Here is a 19215-nt window from a genome sequence, read left to right as displayed (position 1 = left end):
AGTCAGAGCAGCTGTTCGCATGGAGATGACGCCAGCTTGATCTGCACCGGTGAGTTGTTGAAGCATTTTTCTGAATGGAACTTTTCTTTGGTCGTAGAGATATCCATAACAGAAACAAAAATAAATAAATAAAATTTCATTCAGGTGTATCCAAAAATTTCCTGCAAAACCATGTCAAGAATCTAATTTTTTTGGTGGCAACAATCGTTGTTTGAAATTTGGACAGTTTTATTATGGATATCCAGATCTTGGGTACACAGTGAATAAAACCAAAATGTGAGGAGAAAATATTTGAAAGTGCAGAGAATTATGTAAATTACTGTTTCAAGATAGTAATTTTTAGTACCATTTTAAAATCTGTAAAAATAAAGATGTAATATTTGCAGGTGAGTTAACTCATTATAAACAGTTGAAAAAAAACGATGACTGATAATAAAAAAATAAATGGCTTCCTTTATGTTCGGCGAGTAAGACTAACACCTGAGACAGCTCTGTGCGTGTCATGTTTTATCCTGCGGATTGAGTAGTGAGGTTTACTGGCTTCTGGGATGACTGCCTTGTATGAAATCAGTGTATAAACTAATCTTTGCCGCTATTAGCTGAAAATATCTGGGATACATTGGCTGATTATTAACCGTTTTACACAATCCCATCCATATTTTAGATGACATTTGGTCTCTGCGGCTGACCGAAGGGGGAAGCCGCTGCGACGGCCAGGTGGAGGTTTATGATAACGGCAGATGGAGCAGAATCCAGGATAACTTCTGGAATATCAATGAAGCCAACGTTGTCTGTAAGCAACTGGGTTGCGGTGTGGCCACATCGTCGTACATCGTCTCTGGGCACAGAGGGAAAGAAGGACCCGTGTGGTTTACCGACCTTCAGTGTGAAGGAAGCGAATCACATCTCCAAAACTGCAGGACATCCATATTGAATCGGACTTCCGCCGACATCATCGGCGTTGGCGTCCTGTGTTCAGGTGAATAGCTTGGAAAACTGGAAATTTTAATTTGTAATATTGCGTGGCTATTAATTATATATAGATAAATTTAGACACACTGAGACTTGCTAAAATATTTATCTCTGCATTTGTTTAATCAAATCGATGTTGATAATCATATCCACTCTTGCAGGGTTTCCAATTTATATACCCACCACAGCACCTCCGGCATCCCCGCTCCTAAAACATGCGAGCGAATTTATTGCACTCAATTAACTTAGCAGCTAGTACAAGGTGGGAAGGTGCATAGAAAACTGAGCACGAATGAATAAAAACGTAATTATCTGGACTAAATATGCAACCTTCGCAGAGAAGTTCAGCATTAATTCTGCTTCGCTAGAACTACGAAATTGCTGCAATGTTTTCAACGATTTATCCATAATTTGGGATATGTACTGAACGGGATCGTCCTGGCAGTTAGACCATTTTCCAATTGATTACAATTAAGTACCAAGGGTTCTACCTGATTTCTGCTCTCTCTCTCTCTCTTGCCCCAACCCCACCCACACCCCTCACTTATTCCCTCTATGTTATTGCTAGTCTCATTGTTAATCCTTTCCAAAATCAGACTTCCATTCAGATCTCAATATATGATGTTATATATAATGTTATATATAATATATAATGACACAATCAAGAACCGTGAGGTAATTTTACAGCTTGGTCAGACCCCACTTGTTGTACTCTGCTATGTTCTGGTCAGCTTACTACAGAGAAAATGCGGATGCTGTAGACGGTGTGCAAAGGAGATTGACGAGGATTTTGCCTAGATTGGAGAGCGCGCGTTATGAGAGTGGGTTGAGTGAACTCGTCTGTTGCTTCTTGGAACGACGGAGGGTGAGAGGTGACCTGATTGAGGTGCATACAAAGATTATAGAAATTATATTTTGGGTCATTTCTTAGGAGTGAAATGGTAGTACAACGGGGCATTGTTTTAAGGTTATTGGAAGTGGATACAGAGGAGATGTAAGGGATAAGATTTTTACAAAGAGAGATGGGTGCATGGAATGCACTGTCAGTGTTGGATGCGGATACAGTAGGGTCTTTTAAGAGACTCTTAAATAGATACTTTGAGCTTAATTTAAATTGATTGCTATGTGTTGGGGAATTTATATGCAGTGTAAAGAGTGGGTTACGTGCTGGGCACATCTATGTTCTTTGTTGTATACTGTAAAAAGAAAGGAAATTGAGTTGCTCAAGGAAGGGATTCTGGAGGTGGAATTTGAAACAAGAAATTTGCAAGTAAGTGAAAAAATGAAGCGATGGTACTGAAGCCTGGCATTATTTCTGATCGGAACCATTAGGGATAAGGACTCAAATAAATGTTCAAATACGACGGAAATAATTGTCTTTTACTTCAAATATTTTTCGCTACATCTTTTAATGAAATAATTTGGTGATATTTTTGTTCGTGCTCTAATACCGTTTTTCATGGAACTTTTATTTTTGTGCATCAGTATGTCTCGTTACCAGGAGTGCCTGATAGAGATCAATTTTGTGATATTAATTCTGAACCAACATTAATCGTTTGTTATATTCCGTAGATTTTCTCTGAATCTCTAGTCTTGATGTTTCAATGTATGGGATGAGATTGGTTGTCTACATACTGGTGCATTCAGTTATATTCTTTTGTATAAAGTGACACATGCTCGTGGGAATAAATGTGATGCATATCAATGGTATCAATCCCCTATGCTGGCGATAAGACCGGAAGGCTTTTCAATTTACGGATGATCTGAACTGATGATTCGAAAAAAGAAAACTGTGGAAGTGTATGTTTCAGAATATCCTCTAGGTGGCGGTCCCATGTTGCATTAGTGTCAAAATCCTGTTCCCGGTACTTAAACAACTAACAGTCAAATGCCGTGCATTCCATTTACCTAGGGAGCTCCATTCTGCCACAATCCTGACCGGAAAATGCCAGCGGCTGATTATAGTCAAGCGCTCGAATCAGTGCATTATTCAGTATACCTTCCATTCCACGAGCATCTTCAAATTGCCGACTTCAAATACGATTATTTAAAGAAAACACGAACTAATTACCATCATCATTTAACCTGCAGCAACAGAGATTTCAGCACAGCAGATCACTGTGACAGTGAGATGTAGGATCCCTGGATGTTCAGTTGATCACAGAGCTTGGCAAACTTTTCAGCTCAGTGCGACTAGGCAGAAAAATAGTTCGACACAGCCAAGAAGGGCCAAAAGGCCTGTTTCTGTGCTGTAAAGTTTTATGGTTCTATATGGTTTGCAGACATTTCGGCTCCAACAGAGAAGCCGTAATCAGTGCGAACTTGCGAGTGTATCCTCAGAATACCGTCTTATATATATTACTCCGGGGTCCGAATGGATATTGACTACACATCGTAATCTGTTTGTCTAATTCAAAACTATGAGCATTTAACAACCGAAGATTCTCATTGGCTATCTTACAGGGGGATCCGTTAGGAATATTGGTCTCGAGGTCACTAGCGATTCGTTGATTGTTGACGTCGTGGGTTATCTTTTTTTTCCTAAGCTTTCACATATCGGATCCATGGCGATGTGTCTGTTGATGGATCATTCTGTAGAAAACCACGCTTCGAAAAAATCTCACTGTGTTTTTTCTTCTTGCTTGAATCCGGTCTCAGGCTGTCGTCCAGTTAAAATGGTGTCGTTTTACGTCTTCATGAGATGAATCTAGCGAAAGTGAGTCGTACATTCTAGCTGATTTTCATGTAGAGTGATCGATAAATTTCTTCCTGTTTGACTGACTTAGTACTTCTCGCCGTCACTACACTGACTTTTGAATGTAATATTTGTTCCATCAGTGATATTTTGCTGCACTTTGTGTTTTGATAGCTTCGTCCTGAAAGTTGCAGCAGGTTGTGGGTAAATGTGATAAAAAAATAAGACATAGCAACAGAATTAGCCTATTCAGGACACTGTACAACCAAGCCAAATGTACAAAATTAAGGGAGGAAGTTTAGTGGAGACATCAGGGTTAGATTTTTTACACAGAGGGTTGGAGTGCCTGGAATGACTTGCCAGGGATGGTGGTGGAGGCTAAAACATTAGGGGTATTTAAGAGCCTCTTCAACAGGCACATGGATGAAAGAAGAAATGGAGGGTTATGGGGTAGGGTGGGTTTAGTACTTTTTTAAAGGATTATATTGCCGGCACAACATGGAGCGCAGAAGAGCCTGTACTGTTCTGTAGTGTTCTATGGTTCTATGGAATCTGCTGCGCATCTATCAAGGTTGATCTCGAATTCCAGTCTACACCACACACCTGCCTTCTGGCCGTATCGTTTGATACTCTGTCTGATCAAGTACCGATGAGCTTCCGCCCCAACTCTCCGTACCGACTCGGCCTCCGCCGTCTGTGGCAGATCATTACAAATATTTACTACTAGATGGCTGAACATATTCCTCTGTACCCTTCTTTTAAACGGGCGCCCCTCAAAACTGAGGCTGCGTCATCTACCTCTGGATACCCACACCATAGGAAACAACCTCTCCACACCCACCCTCTCTTGTCCCGTCAACATTCAGTAGATTTCAATGGGATACCTGTGAGTATAGATCCACCTGCCGGACACACCTCTTATGTTAACACCTTCCTTCCCGGAATCATCATCGTCAATCTCCTCTGCACTCTCTGCAATAGGAGCACACTCTTTTAAAGAGATAGGGCTAAAACTGCTGAGAATACTTCAAGTGCGGTCTGTCTAGTGTCTTATAAAGGTACAATATTATCTCCTTGCTTTAATATTCTATTCCACTTCAGAGAAATGTCAACATTACATTCGTCTTTTGCTCCCACGGACTGAACCTGTAAATTAACCTCTGGTAGTCTTTTACGTGTACTCTTAAGTCGCTCTGCACCTCCGATGTTTGAAGCTTCTCCCCAGTTAGATAATAGTCCGCATATTGCTCCTTTTTTTCGAAATGCGTTATCATACATTTGGACTCTCAGCACTACCTACCACTACACACTTCTTCGTAATATCAGCAAGCTTTGACCATCAAATCCATTATCAGAATCACTGAAAGCAATGTGAAAAGCAGCGGTCCCAATACTGACCCCTGAGGAACAGCGTGCGTCACTGGCAACTAATCACAAAGGGCAGCTTTCATTCTCACTCGATGCCTCGTACCTGTCAGCCATTCCGTTATCCCTCTCCGTTCCTTTCCTAAACGTCATGGGATTTAAACCTGTTAAGTAACCTTATGTGTGGCACCTTATTAAATGACATCGAAAGACCAAGTAAATATCCACTGCCTCACATTTTTCCACTTTACTTATTGCTTCTTCGAAGAACTAACTCTATCATATATGTCAGACAAGATTTCCCTCAGCAGAAAACATGCTGACATTGACTTACGTTATCATTGTTTTCCAAGTACCTTGGAACATCATCATTTATAATAGAATCCAGCACTTTCCAAACCACTGTGGATCGGTAAACTGGACTGTAATTCTCTCTCTCCTTTCCCTTCCTCCTTTCTTAGAGTGATATTTAGCATGCCTGAATCAAGTTATTCTTTTAAGGTCACGGCCAATGCATCTGTTATCTTTTCTGAAATGCCGAACATGTCCTTTATCCAGAAATTACCTAGGGTTAACTAGCAAGCTCTCTATTTTTCTGAGCTCCATGTACCTGTCCAGGAGTCTGTTGTAAGATGCTAACGTATCCTCTTTCACCATTGTCGCCGGCAGCCCATTCCACACACTCGCCAGTCCCTACATTAAAAAAAATAGCCATGTCATCTCTGTACCTATTTCCAAGCACCCTAAAATCCTGGATAAAAAGAAAACCTCTCATAATCTTATACACCTCAATCATGTCACCACTCATCCTCCTCCGGTGCACCAAGTGAAAAAGGCCGAGATCACTCAATCTATTCGCATAAGGGATGTTCCTTCGTCCAGGCAACATCTTTGTAAATCTTTTCTCCACACTTTCCAAGGCTTTCACATCCTTCCTGTCGTAAGGCGACCATAACTGAGGAAAATGCTCCAAGTGTGGTATGAACAGCTTCCAATGTAACTGCAACATTACCTGTCGGTTCCGAAACTCAGTCCCGCGATTTATGAACGCCAATGCACCGGAAACGTACTTAACCATAGAGTCAAACTGTCCAGCATCTTGATTGTCGAATGGACCCGGACCCCAAGATCCCTGTGATCCTCCACCCTGTCAAGAGTCTTCCCATTAATACTATATTCTGCTGTGGTATCTGATCTACGTACCAAAATGAACCATCTCACATTTATCTAGGTTGAACCCTATCCGCAACCTCCCAGCCCCGTTTTGCATCCTATCGGTGTCCCGCTGAGCCCTCTGACAGCCCTCCACACTATCCACAACACTGGCAACCTTTGATTCATCAGCAAATTACTAACCCATCTCTCCACCTCCTCCTCCAGAGCATTTATAAAAAATCAGGAAGAGTATTGCTGCAAGAACAGGTCCCTCAGCCACACCTCTGGTCACTGACTTCCATGCAGAATATGACCTGTCCACAACCAGTCTTTGGCTTCTGTGGGCAAGCCAGTTCTGGTTCTACAAAGCAATGTCCCCTTGCATCTCCTGTTTCCTTATTTTCTCATTAAGCCTTGCTTATTGTACCTTTCTAAATGCCTTGCTGAAACCCACGAAGGAAGCTTGACAATTTTGGCAAAGTTTGCACAAGATAAAATCAAGCGACGTAGTGGGCAAAAAGCTTCGCTTCCAGATGGGCTTAATCCCTTTTATGCCCGCCTTGACTGTCAAAATCTGGACGAGACATCAAGAATTACCGAAGCCACCGATAATTCTGTGATTTGAGTCTGTGAGGCTGACATGCAATTAGCGTTCATGAGGGCAAAGTCACCAAAAGCATCCGGCCTAGAAGGGATCTCTGGCCAAAGAGTTCAGACCTGAGCTGATCAACTGTCTGGCGTGCTCAGGGAGATCTTCGGCATCTTGCTTCGGTAGTCTGATAGAGATACAAGTAAACGTCACATACCGATTTCTTATGTGAATCTGATGATCTGCCTGAAGAACTATCGGTCAGTTGCAATGGCAGCAACAATGAGGAAGTGTTTTGAGAATTTGTTAATGGAACATATCAACCTCTGCCTCAAAGGAGACATGTCCATGTTACACAAGCCTGTCGGTGGACGAAACCAAGTGCAGAAAACAGACGTGGAGGCAGATTTGGGAGGCGTTATTGACGCATCGAGGAGAGTCGGTATCGTTATCCAGGAGAGTCTTTACCCGGAGTCCTGGGTTTGGAGAGAATCCAGGAGCGATGTTAGACTTAGAACTGACAGTCCTTAGAACAATGAAACAAGGTTACTCACACCGGAGTCGACCAACGAAATAGCAGCTCTTTGTTGTCTTTATCCTGCATTTTCTGCTGGAAAACAGGAGTGCGTAGTTAGTGGAATCTGGGAATGATTGGAAGTTAAACGAGGGGAGTGAGGCCCAATTCCGGAGGTAAATAGCAAGGTGCGGTTTGACAGAAAGGACCATGACATCCCATATTTGCCTATTACAGCAATAGGTTCACTAAAGATGCCATTTTATTGGCTCTTCATACTGTCCAGAGACACCTGGACAGGAAAGATACACACATTATAGGGTTGTTTCTTCACTGCAGCTCAGCATAAAATGCCACCATCCCCTTACAACTGATCAAAAAATTGAAGTCGGTATCCCAATAACTACTTGTACAATTGTATCCTGCACTGCAGACCCAGACAATATGTTCCGAATGACAGCAACGTCTAGTCTAAAGTCTCCATCAGCACTGGTGATCCAAAAGTTTGTGAGCACAGCTTCGTGTTTCATTCACTTTAATCTACACCTCTGCCATTCTGAAATTTGCTGACGACACCACTGACACAACAGCATTTTGAATGGATATTAAAAAAGCAGGAGTAGTGATGCCTCAGCATCAACCTCCTCCTCAAAGTCAGCATGACAAATTGGAGGTATTGAGTTCAGGAGGAGGAAACCAGCGGTCCATGAGTCAGGCCTCAACGGAGCATCAGATGCGGAGATGGTCAGAAATTTCAATTAACCCCTGTTATTATTTCGGAGGACCTGTCCGAGACGCAACACATCACTGTAATTATAGCGATAGCACTCAGAGTCCCGAGTTTCTTGGGAGATTTCGAAGACTCGGCATGGTATTTAAAAAAAACAAAAAAAAACTTCGAAAGGTTTGTAGTAGAAAGTATATTAACAAGCTATATCACAGCGAGGTATGGAGACATCAATTCTACTGAAGGGAAATCCTACAAAACGAAGTGGAAATTAATTTACTAAATATGCGAATTTAGGCGTCGTTTTTGGTGACATATACGTACCTTGATAAAAGATTTATTTTGTACTAAAAACACAGAACCAATAAACAATATCAATAATCTGGGTCTCTGTTCCTTCCTCTGCAACTGGATTATTGACTTCCTCATCGGGGACCACAGTTAGGATCGAAAACAAAATCAACAATGACACAACTGTATTGTCCTATATTCTCAGGCAGTGTCCTTTGGTCTCAGACACGAACAGCACAGGAAACATGCTCTGCGTATCCACTCTGTCAAAACCTTTCATCATCCGATAGGTTTGAATGAGGTCACCCCTCATTCTTCTGAATTCTGGAGAACACAACCCAGAGCCATCAAACGGTCTTCTTATGAAAAGACATTCGAGTGAACCTCCTTTGGCCCACTCCATTTTCATCAGATCCATTCTGAGACAAGTGGCCCAAAAGGCACAGAATATTACTAGTGAGGTCTCACCAGAGCTTAATAATCTCAAAATTACATCCATTGCACTTGCCTTAATATCCACAAGCTCACTATCGTTTGGAGAGTCCTGCACAAGGTCTCCCAAGCCCCTTTGCGCTTCTTTTTTTTTGTATTTTCTCTCCAGTTAGGAAACAGTCAAACCTTTCCTTTTTTTCTACCAAAGGGCATGACCATACACTACCCGAAACTGTACTGCATCTGTAGTTTTTTGTCCACTCTATTAAGAAAATTTGTAATTTTGTGGCCTATCGCCTCCGCATATCTAACTGACCCTCCAGCTACCTTCATATTGTCTGCAAACCTCTCAACAAAGTCATCAACACAATCATCCGAATCATTGTCACAGAACGTAAAATGAATTGGTCGAAAATCACTAAAATCACCACGTGTCGCCGGCGGCCAACGAGAAAAGTGTCCCTTCATTCCCGATCTTTGCCTACTGCCAATTAGCGACAGCTTTATCCATCCTAGAATATTTCCTTTAATACAATGGGCTTTAACTCGTTAAGCAGCCACATGTGTGGCAAGTTGACGTTGGCCGTTTGAAGATCCAAATACCACAAAATTAACCCATTCTCCTCTGTCTATCCTGCTTCAAATTTCTTCAACATAATTACAGCAGAGTTGTCAGACATTTGTTTATCTTCTGCCTTCTCATTGATAATAGACTTCAATATATTTCCAAACACTGAGAACAGGCTTACTGGCTTGTAGTTTCCTCGTTTGTGCAAAAGGCAGGGAAATGAAAAGGCAGCAGATGTGATAAAACGTCCAAATACCAGCCGCTGAGTTCCGTCCTGAATGAGAGAAGCAACTCTTGCTTCTCGATATGTTCTGTTCTTCCAAACTTACATTTTATGCTTAGATTTCAAACATTTTTAAATTCCAGAATAATTGTTACATCACTGCACAATACTTTTTAAGAGTAATTATAATTCCAGAATCATCTTCAGAAACGACAAACTGGTGATGTTTATAATTTCCAATATATTGATTTATGTTCCATGTTACTGCTCGATAGGCCACTTGCAGTTACGGCTCTCCGGAAGTGAAGACCCATGTGCTGGTCAGCTAGAGGTTTATTACCGTGGATCTTGGGGCGTGGTTTGCGATGATTCCTGGGATCTGGTTAACGCTAATGTGGTCTGCAGACAACTGGGTTGTGGATATGCTTTGGAGGATAAAACTCACGCTTACTGCGGAAGACGTTCTCTCCCAGTTTGGTTAGATGAAGTGAGATGCTCGGGTAACGAAACATTTCTCTGGGAATGTCCATCAGCCCCATGGGGCGAACATGACTGCAGTCACAAAGAAGCTTTGACATTAACATGCTCTGGTAAAGAAAATTTCAATTTGTTAAAATTTATTTTTCTTTGCTTTTGCAGCACGCAGTGACTACGGAGATGTAATAAGTAAGTAAAGCAGGAAAGAGACCATTGGGCCAGGATGAACTGTCAAAATGTTGATAATGCGTGAGAGCACACCTACGCAGAAACAATCAACTTATTCCCTACGTATCTGGAATGTTCATATTCCCCATTACTAATGTCATAACGTTAATCATCCTGAGTTCAGTATTGATTCTGCCTAATGACTCTTCTGCCCTCGCTCCAGTGTTTCCCTGTTTTTTTTTACTCAAGCCAGGCAAGTAAAGAATCACCAGTCTATGCATCGATGCAGTTTGATGGTCGACTGATTATTCACCAACTCTTTACACTACTCAAGGAGCTGTGAAATAAACAGCACTGTGAGGCGTTCTTACAAAAGATGGATTCAAATGTTGAATCCAGATATTGACTCAAATTCCTTCGACCCATAGAAAAGTGCGCCTGACTAAAATATTCAAGCGATTCTTAAATGCCCGATCTACGGAGGAAATTCAATTACTTAGCCATGCCGTAGTAAGTAGCTGTGAACATACAAGTAAGCAGAGCCAGCTGGTGACGAGAAGTAACATAGCAATCCAAGGAGAGACGGAATAATACAATTTATCAAACTGGAAGATGCAAATTCCACGTAATAAAATCCAAAAAAAAACAACTAATTGAGTTCAAAAACATTGTATGCTAATTTTGCGAAAACCCTTGTTTCAAATGCATCCTTATCAGAGCACAAAAAGCTGCGCCTGCAGGACGGAGGTAGTCGATGCGAAGGAAGAATTGAAGTGTGGTACAACGGGACCTGGGGAACAGTGTGCTCCACGGATCTTGATGCCAAATCTGGAGAAGTTATTTGCAAACAAATGAAATGTGGAGCAATAAAATATATTTACCCTGGCTCATATCAATTTGGAAAGGGACTTGGACCGATATGGTTGGATGAGATTGAATGTACCGCACACGAATCGACCATTTGGCAGTGTGAGTCACAACCGTGGGGAAAACACCAGTGTGACCATTCGAATGACGGAGGAGTTGTATGTAAGGGTAAATAAGAGAGTCTTATATCTATTTACGTTTTACACCTTTTTGTATAAAATCGTCAAAATATTTGTTTTGCCAACAGAAACCAACATGACGGAAGGATTCACTGAAAAAGCCTGCTTGCAAGAAAACGCACTCTCCTCTTTCCCTTTAGAAGGTAACGAATTCGAAACGCCTTTGCTGAAATCAGAAAACCTTGTATAAATGTCGATATTAGAAAAATGAATTTCGTTCCTTTTGCCCTGTACGAAATTGCGCCCGCATTGACTAAAATCCTGGGTTCCCGTGACTCTGTTGAGCACTGACAAATGAGAGTGTCTTGGGAAAAATTCCATTCCCAGACAGAAGATAGAGGGAGTTAATTGGAATTACTTGGGAGAATTTGTTATCTGGCAAGATTATAAATGATATGCTGGAATTGTCTTATGACCAGTTGGACTGACTTGGGAATCGGTATTACCTGGGAAGGAGGGAAGTGAACGATGGAAGTAATGGGGATATTCAAAGCCGAGGGACGTTGTTGGTTTGATCAAAATAACTGAAGCAAATATATGTAAACCGAGGCATACATAAATGCGGTCGGGCTACTGGGCAATATAGAGAGATGAATAAAGGCTGCGATCAGTAGATAAAGATATCTATTTGGTTGGAAATATGAGAAAAGGAAACTTCAAGGCATTCTGTGTTACATTACCAAACTAACACAAGTGGTTAACTGGAGAGAACATAGGACGACGTATGTTCAAAGCCCGCAATTTATGGTCGGAGTTGAAAGATATGCATGAGCTGTATTCGACTATTTTCTTCGCCGGCATGAACTAAAAACAGAAAAACGGAGGCTGATAGTGTCTTCATTGTGTAGTTGAGGAAAAAGTGTTTGTGGATATGTAAAGCAATGGTTTCATATTATTTATTTTGCAATTCGTCGCATTTCAAGAAACACGTGGGGGCTAAAAAAGAGACGTACTCAGAGACTGCCTGGATAAGAAAGGACGGAAACATTTCAAACTCATTCTGCGGACCTAAAATTAGTCCTAACAGATGAATAACATTAGGTGAGACAGGTCAATTAGAGAGTCTGAATCATTGTAAAAAAAAATACCAAATATTAACGGACGTATTTAAGGTGACAGACGACGGCTTAAATGAAGTGTTAGAGGAAAACCTTTATTCGTATATTGAGCATGATTTTACTTGGAACGGGCTTTGAGGAGTGATATAGAAATATTTTCAATTATCGTCTTTGATAGGCTTTCCACTGGAGTAGGCAAGTGTAAATATTTGAGCGATATCGATTATATGAGGCAGAAGAGTGGTGGCATAATTTGCATAGTGTTGGATTAAGAAATGGTGGGCCGAGATGCCTGTCCTTGCGTTCTATAATTAGTTCTATTTTCCCTCTGACGAACATCAGATGCCCAAGCTAACTATTAAATGAATTTTCATTTTATTGTTTCATACCTAGAGGTTCCATTGCGTCTTTTTGGCGGCAGTCACAACTGCTCCGGAAAGCTTGAGATACTGTTTAATAACAGTTGGGGCACGGTGTGTGACGACTCTTGGGATCTGGTCGATGCCAATGTAGTCTGCAGACAGCTAGGGTGTGGCCTCGCTCTCTGGCCTCCAGAAGATGTTAAAATGACCCAGGTAGCCGGTGCTGTCTGCGTGGATGAAGTAAAATGCTCCGGAAGTGAATCTTCTCTGTCCAGCTGTCGTTCCTCATCATTTGGTCAACACGACTGTGATCACAAAGAAGATGTCATCGTTCTTTGTTCTGGTATGCTTTGGGCTTTGTCTGACATTTCAATTTCACTCCAACTGATTTGTTAATTTCGTAATTAGAAACATCAAATATTAACACCAACAGAAATGCGTTTGTTGAAGCTTCTTTTCAATATGTACACAGGTTCCAGAGTGACTCCTACTGAACGCAACAATTCAGGTATGGATTTTGACGCTTAAATATCGCATTTATGCTGCCGATATCAAGAACTGATTATTCGTATTTCCTAACTGCTAAGTTCACAATAGATGACTTGGAAACTGTATGGGACCCTGATTGTCTCGCCAATTATTTTAAGCAAGAATATGCAGAATTCTTAAAGACATGAACTCCACTCCCGTTCAAACATTTTTGAGACTCAACTTGTAACACATTCGATACTCTTGAGAAAGTTTTGATGTTTGCAGATAGTAAAAATTAAAGTTAAAAGGAAATTTGTTATCAGATATCCATATATCGTCAGATACTGCCTTGAGAATCATTTTCTTACGGCATTCAGTGTACGTACATAGAAATATAACAGAAATTGTAAAGAAATTCTCAAAAACAAGCGCGGAAAAATAACAAACACCAAAAGGCAACGAAGTACGCAAAAATGGAAAACCAGAAAAAATGTCAACAAAAGGATCAATAAAAATTAATACTGAGAACAAGAGTTGTATAACCCTTGAAAGAAAATATAGGTTGTGGAATCTGTTCACTACTAGAATAATTGAAGTTACGCACCCTAGCAGGATCATGGCTGTTGATAGATAATAACTATTCCTGAACCCAATTTTGTGGACCCAAGTCTCCGGTATATTCTTCCTGATGACATCAGCGCAAAGAGTGCATGGCCTGATGTGTATTTAGTCATCCTGCGACAGCGCAGCATGGAATGTGTGCTCAACGGCAGTATAATTGAATAATATTTTGGACCCGAAATAATATTCGAGATTTGGTGACGATCTGTAAGAGTGCAAGTGCTCAGTCTTATTTTTGAACCCTTAATGTACGCATTGAGGAAGAAGTATCAAGGCTATGAGGTTCCATTTCTTCTGTATTGCTCTGACTTCATACAGACCAACATCGCTATGTGGAAATGGCCTGTAAATGCATACTTGGAAGGAAATCAATTGCACGACTGCTACTTTAATACAGACTGCCAGCAGTAATAATCAGCAGCTTACCAACATTTTCTGGATCCATTGCGTGCCGTATGGGTTGACTTAATCGAGTTAGCTCACTCCATTCCCACAGCATTCTCTCCTCAGCACTCCCATAAAGTCCCACCCCACTCCCCTTCCACAGTTCCCTCCTAACCCCTGTGGCCCTTCCTCCTCGCCACAGCTGAGGGGAATGTGGAGGGTGGTGGAAGAAAGGAGAGGTGTGGAGGTCCAAGAGTGATACTATCTTTAAAATTATTAGCTAATTATTAGCTAAATCTCTGTTTGCTGATTAGAGGCGGATAGGAGAAAAAAAAACATGGATAAATACGTTGAAATAATTTCTTCCTGGAATTGTTTTCATAATATTAAACTCACTTTCCTTCTTGCTGTTCCAATTCAGCTACGTGCGGGAAAATAGACTTTGAACACGACGTAGCTTGGGGTGTTTATCCTGATTTGATACCAGGTGGCTGGAGAGAACGTTTATTGCTCTGGGAAATACTTCTGACATATCAGGCTTTATTGTGAAATAGTCCTTGTGTTTCCGCTCCGCTCTTTCTCTCATGAAATGTATAGGGATATAACTTTCAAAAATCGTGATAACTGAATATATGATTAAATTCATTAAACATCGCTCAAAATTTCGTTGCATTGGATATATAGTGTTTGTTTTCTTTTTATCGAAATATATGTTTTTACGTTTCATTTAAAGCTTTTGGAAACTGGACCCCATCTATCATGGTTACTGTCTGCATAACTCTTGGATTTATATTCATCATTGAGTTTTTAATACTGTTCACCATAACGTGGAGAGGATCAGCAATGAGTGGTGAGGGCCAATTTTTACATTGACCTTTTATTGTGACGCTTTCGGTTTGTTCGCATGTTCCCAAAAAATATTTTTGTACAAAAAATACTAAATTAAATATGTTTTCACCGCTTTAGTTCGAAATTAATTTGACTTCCGTGGTACATTTATAATGGTGGCTTTCACTGTTTCTTACTTTCCATGGATTTATGATAAATATTCATTATGTAGTAATGGGCATTTAAGGTTAAATCTGATTTGGTAAGTGGCCGCTTCACTTTTTATTTCACTGTAATACATCCATGCGCTGAACATCTGGACGTATAAGTTTCAAGAATCTGCTGTGTATCCTCGAATATTCTGATTCGGTTCTCCCAATCGAAGTAAGAGAATGCATTTTCCCCATTATTTTTCTTATCATTTTATCATTGAATATTCACGATGCTTTTACATTTCGTTGACACAGCCAAACATTCTCTGTCATGTGCTGAAGTGAGGTGTGAATTTCCATCCTGCCTTCATCCGCTGCCATACTGATGGCATCAACATCTATCTAATAATAAGATTAAACTCGTCATCGATTCAAATGTGACGTGTATTCATTATGAAACAATGATCGGAAATATACTTGTTCTTCTGTACCTTTCCCTTTGTCCTTCTGATGTTAAATTTATTCGGTTGATTGGCCAGGGACATGATGCACACATCAGTCCGATTCAACGATCACGTTCCCTGACTCTTCATCTTGACTAAGATCATTTTAATTTATTTTAGTTTAATCATAATATTCGTGTACAAATTCGTTAATGCCGACTTTCATCTCAACTCCCTCTTCATTAGGTACACTAATGAGTGGCCAAGGATTACCTGTTGACTTGTACCAAGCAATTTATGAAGAAATTGAGAATATTCCACCATTCAAGAATTTTTCTGAGATACAAGATTCAGGTCTGTATTATGACACAGAATCCGCGATATACAAATTGATACCGTCTCAATTCATCCAATATTGTTATCAAAATCAAGAAACAAGAAAAACTCACGGCTCTGTAGGTACTTCAGAAATGAAATTGTAACAAAAATAAAAATGGGGTGTCATACAATAAACACAAGAGATTCTGCGGATGCTGAAAATCTTGAGCAAAGCGCACAGTACTCTACTGGAACTCAGCAGATCTAAATGCACCTATGTTAGAGAATGAACCGTCAACGTTTCGAACCAAAACATTTTATTGGCTCTGTAAAGGAGTTCGAGAAGCCAAAATAAGGAGCTGGAGCATGGGAAAGGTTGGTTGGTGATAGGCGAGATTGGATGAGAGGCAAGGAAACTATAGAACGTGGGAAATTAAGTCAGAAGCTTCGAGGGCATAAATACGTGTGGTAAATAGACGATGAATTGTGAGGGATACTGAGAACACCGTTTCAGCTATCTCAGTCTGGAGTCTGGAGTGGTATGATATCACTCATGGTCATTGTACGGAATCTCAATTAATAATACAAATCTGAAGCATACACTGCCAGCATCTGCTGATATAGTCCCCAGAGTATACGAGGCATTTCCTTTCCTCTTTCCTGAAACAACTAGGATTTTTTTCAGCAATTTCGAAGAGTCTTCGTTCGGATCTTTTCTCTGTTCAACAATAGAATGTAGAACAGAGAACACTGAACATTGAGCAATATGACACAGTACGGTTCAGTACGCTCACGATGATGTGCCGACCTGTTAACTTACACGGGATCAATTTTGCTCTCGATCCTACACATTCGTTAGTTGCTTTCACATAAAGCAATTGACTACACGTGGCCACATACAAAGTTTCCTAAATGTGTCTAATATATCTATCTCCAATACCAGACTTGAAAGGGTGTTCCACGTTTTCATCCCGAGCAAAATTACCACTGACAACACTGCATTATTTCTTCGAATCAGATGACAGGTAGCTCCCTCATAATAGCCATTTCCGATCTTGGAAAAGGCTCTGAGGAGGAGCAGTCTACATCGAGCAATCTATAATTAAAAATTGAGCCCCCTACTTCGGGCATCATTCTGTTAAATCTCTTCTACACTGTCTCTGAGGATTCATGCCGTTCAAAAAATGAGCTGAGCAGAAGTGAGCGTGATATTCTAAGCGTGATTTAAGCTGGTAAATTAATTCACAGACTATCTTCTCGAATAATTTACCCACCACGAAATATAGCTCACTCTTCCAAACTTTCTAGGGACACACCTACTCACATTCTAGTTCGAAGACATTAACTAGAAACGTGAAATCATTCTCCCTCTAAACATGTTCTACTAACTGGATGACGACTTCAGTCACTTTAGCCTATTTTACTTCTACTTAATATATCGACTGAACTATAACCGAACGTTAACTGTCCCCACTTAAAGAGAAGCCTTGATAAGTACCCTTTCATCGTAATACTTTATCAGTCTATCAATCTTTCTTTCTACATATTGTTTCATTCACCTCCTGCAGGATTCGTCAATGATAGTGTTTCCAAAAGCAATTCGCACACGAGTTAGCAATAAAATCGATTCCATGTACACATTTAGATTATTTTATTATCAATTCAAGGCGGAACACACATCTTCCTTTTATCTTCAATTGAACAGTATCCAAGGATTATGCCATGTATGGTAAAGATGATCCTGTCATTGATGTAATGATTGAATGATGTGTTCGTTACAAAAACAAGAAAAATACCAAATAAATATCTTGAATATCTATTTCTTTGAATTTTAGTTACTGGGTCGTCTCATTCCATTAATGAAGTCGAATATTGCACCGACGATGAACTATATAGTACATGTCATGCTCCACAAGACCCTGAAGGTTTGTTTTCCAATATACACGGTCGGTACATTTATTTTCATTTTGCCGTACTTTAGTTCAAACTGTCTGTTATCATAAACCGGCAAAGAAATTTGTCGTAACATCTGTGGATTGATGTGATTGAACAAGCTCGTGGTTTTGTGAGGGACTTGCGTTACAAGAAGCGTGTTATTAAAGCCTGTAGTCAGCATTCAATTTAATAAAGGACTGATTTACCCATTTTAAATCACTTTGAATTATAGTCCTTTAAATCCGAAATAAACGAGCATATTTGGAGTATGACAAATTAGGTCATCATCCCAAGTAATTTGGTGCACAGCGGCAATCGTCAGAAATAATGTCTTATATATAATCGCTCCTTGATCTGGTTCCTGACGATCGCAATAATGCTGTGAGTGCTATATCTTATTCCTTAAACTGTTTGAACATGACGGACAGTGGTTGTCCTGATATTCAGCTAGGCGGGGAGAAACTAAATATGTCAGGGATGGGGTAAGAAGAGGAGGAGGGGCATTAACGGAAGCTAGAGAAGGCAATGTTCACGCCATTAGGTTGGAGGATACCCAGCCGGTATATGAGGTGTTGTTCTTCCAAGCTGAGTGTGGCTTCATTTTGACAGTAGAGGAGGCCATGGATAGACATATCAGAATGGGAATGGACAGTAGAGGAGGCCATGGATAGAAATAACAAATTGGGATTTGACTATCTGATATCTGATATATCTATCCATTGCCTCTTCTACTGTCCTCTACTGAGGCACACTCAGGTTGGAGGAACAACTCCTTATATACCACTGGGTAGCTTTCAAACTGATGGCATGAACATTGACTTCTCTAACTTCAGTTAATGCCCCTCCTCCCCTTCGTACCCCATTCCTCATATATTTAGATTTCCCCACCGGCTTTTTTTCTCTCTTTCTGCCCATCACTCTTCCTGTTCTCCATCTCCCTTTGGTCTACCCCTTTGGTGTACCTCCCGTCCCATGATCCTTTCCCTTTTCCAGCTCTGTATACCTTTTGCCAATCACCTTTCCGACTCTCAGCTTCACCCCACCCGCTCCGGACTTCTTCTATCATTTCGCATTTCCCCCTCCCCCTCCTACATTCGAATCTCTTACTATCATTCCTTTTAGTTAGTCCTGACGAAGGGTCTTGGCCCGAAACGTCGACAGTGCTTCTCCCTATAGATGCTGCCTGGCCTGCTGCGTTCCACCAGCAGTTTGTGTGTGTTGTTTGCTTGGTGAAACTGTGTTTCCGTACTCAATTTGACGCCAGTCATTTCCTCTCGAACAGAGCCTTCCTAGATTCGCTTGCATCTGGCTTTCCGTGTTTTCTCTTCGACTGACAGTAACGATGAAATGAGTGACAACAGTTCAGGATTTCCAAGTCACTTGCAGCTCGAATCGTCAACGGTTCATTCCCATCCTTCACA

Source organism: Hypanus sabinus, chromosome 18, assembly GCF_030144855.1.
Source record: "Hypanus sabinus isolate sHypSab1 chromosome 18, sHypSab1.hap1, whole genome shotgun sequence".
In the NCBI taxonomy this organism is placed as follows: Eukaryota; Metazoa; Chordata; class Chondrichthyes; order Myliobatiformes; family Dasyatidae; genus Hypanus; species Hypanus sabinus.
This window is presented reverse-complemented; position numbering follows the sequence as displayed.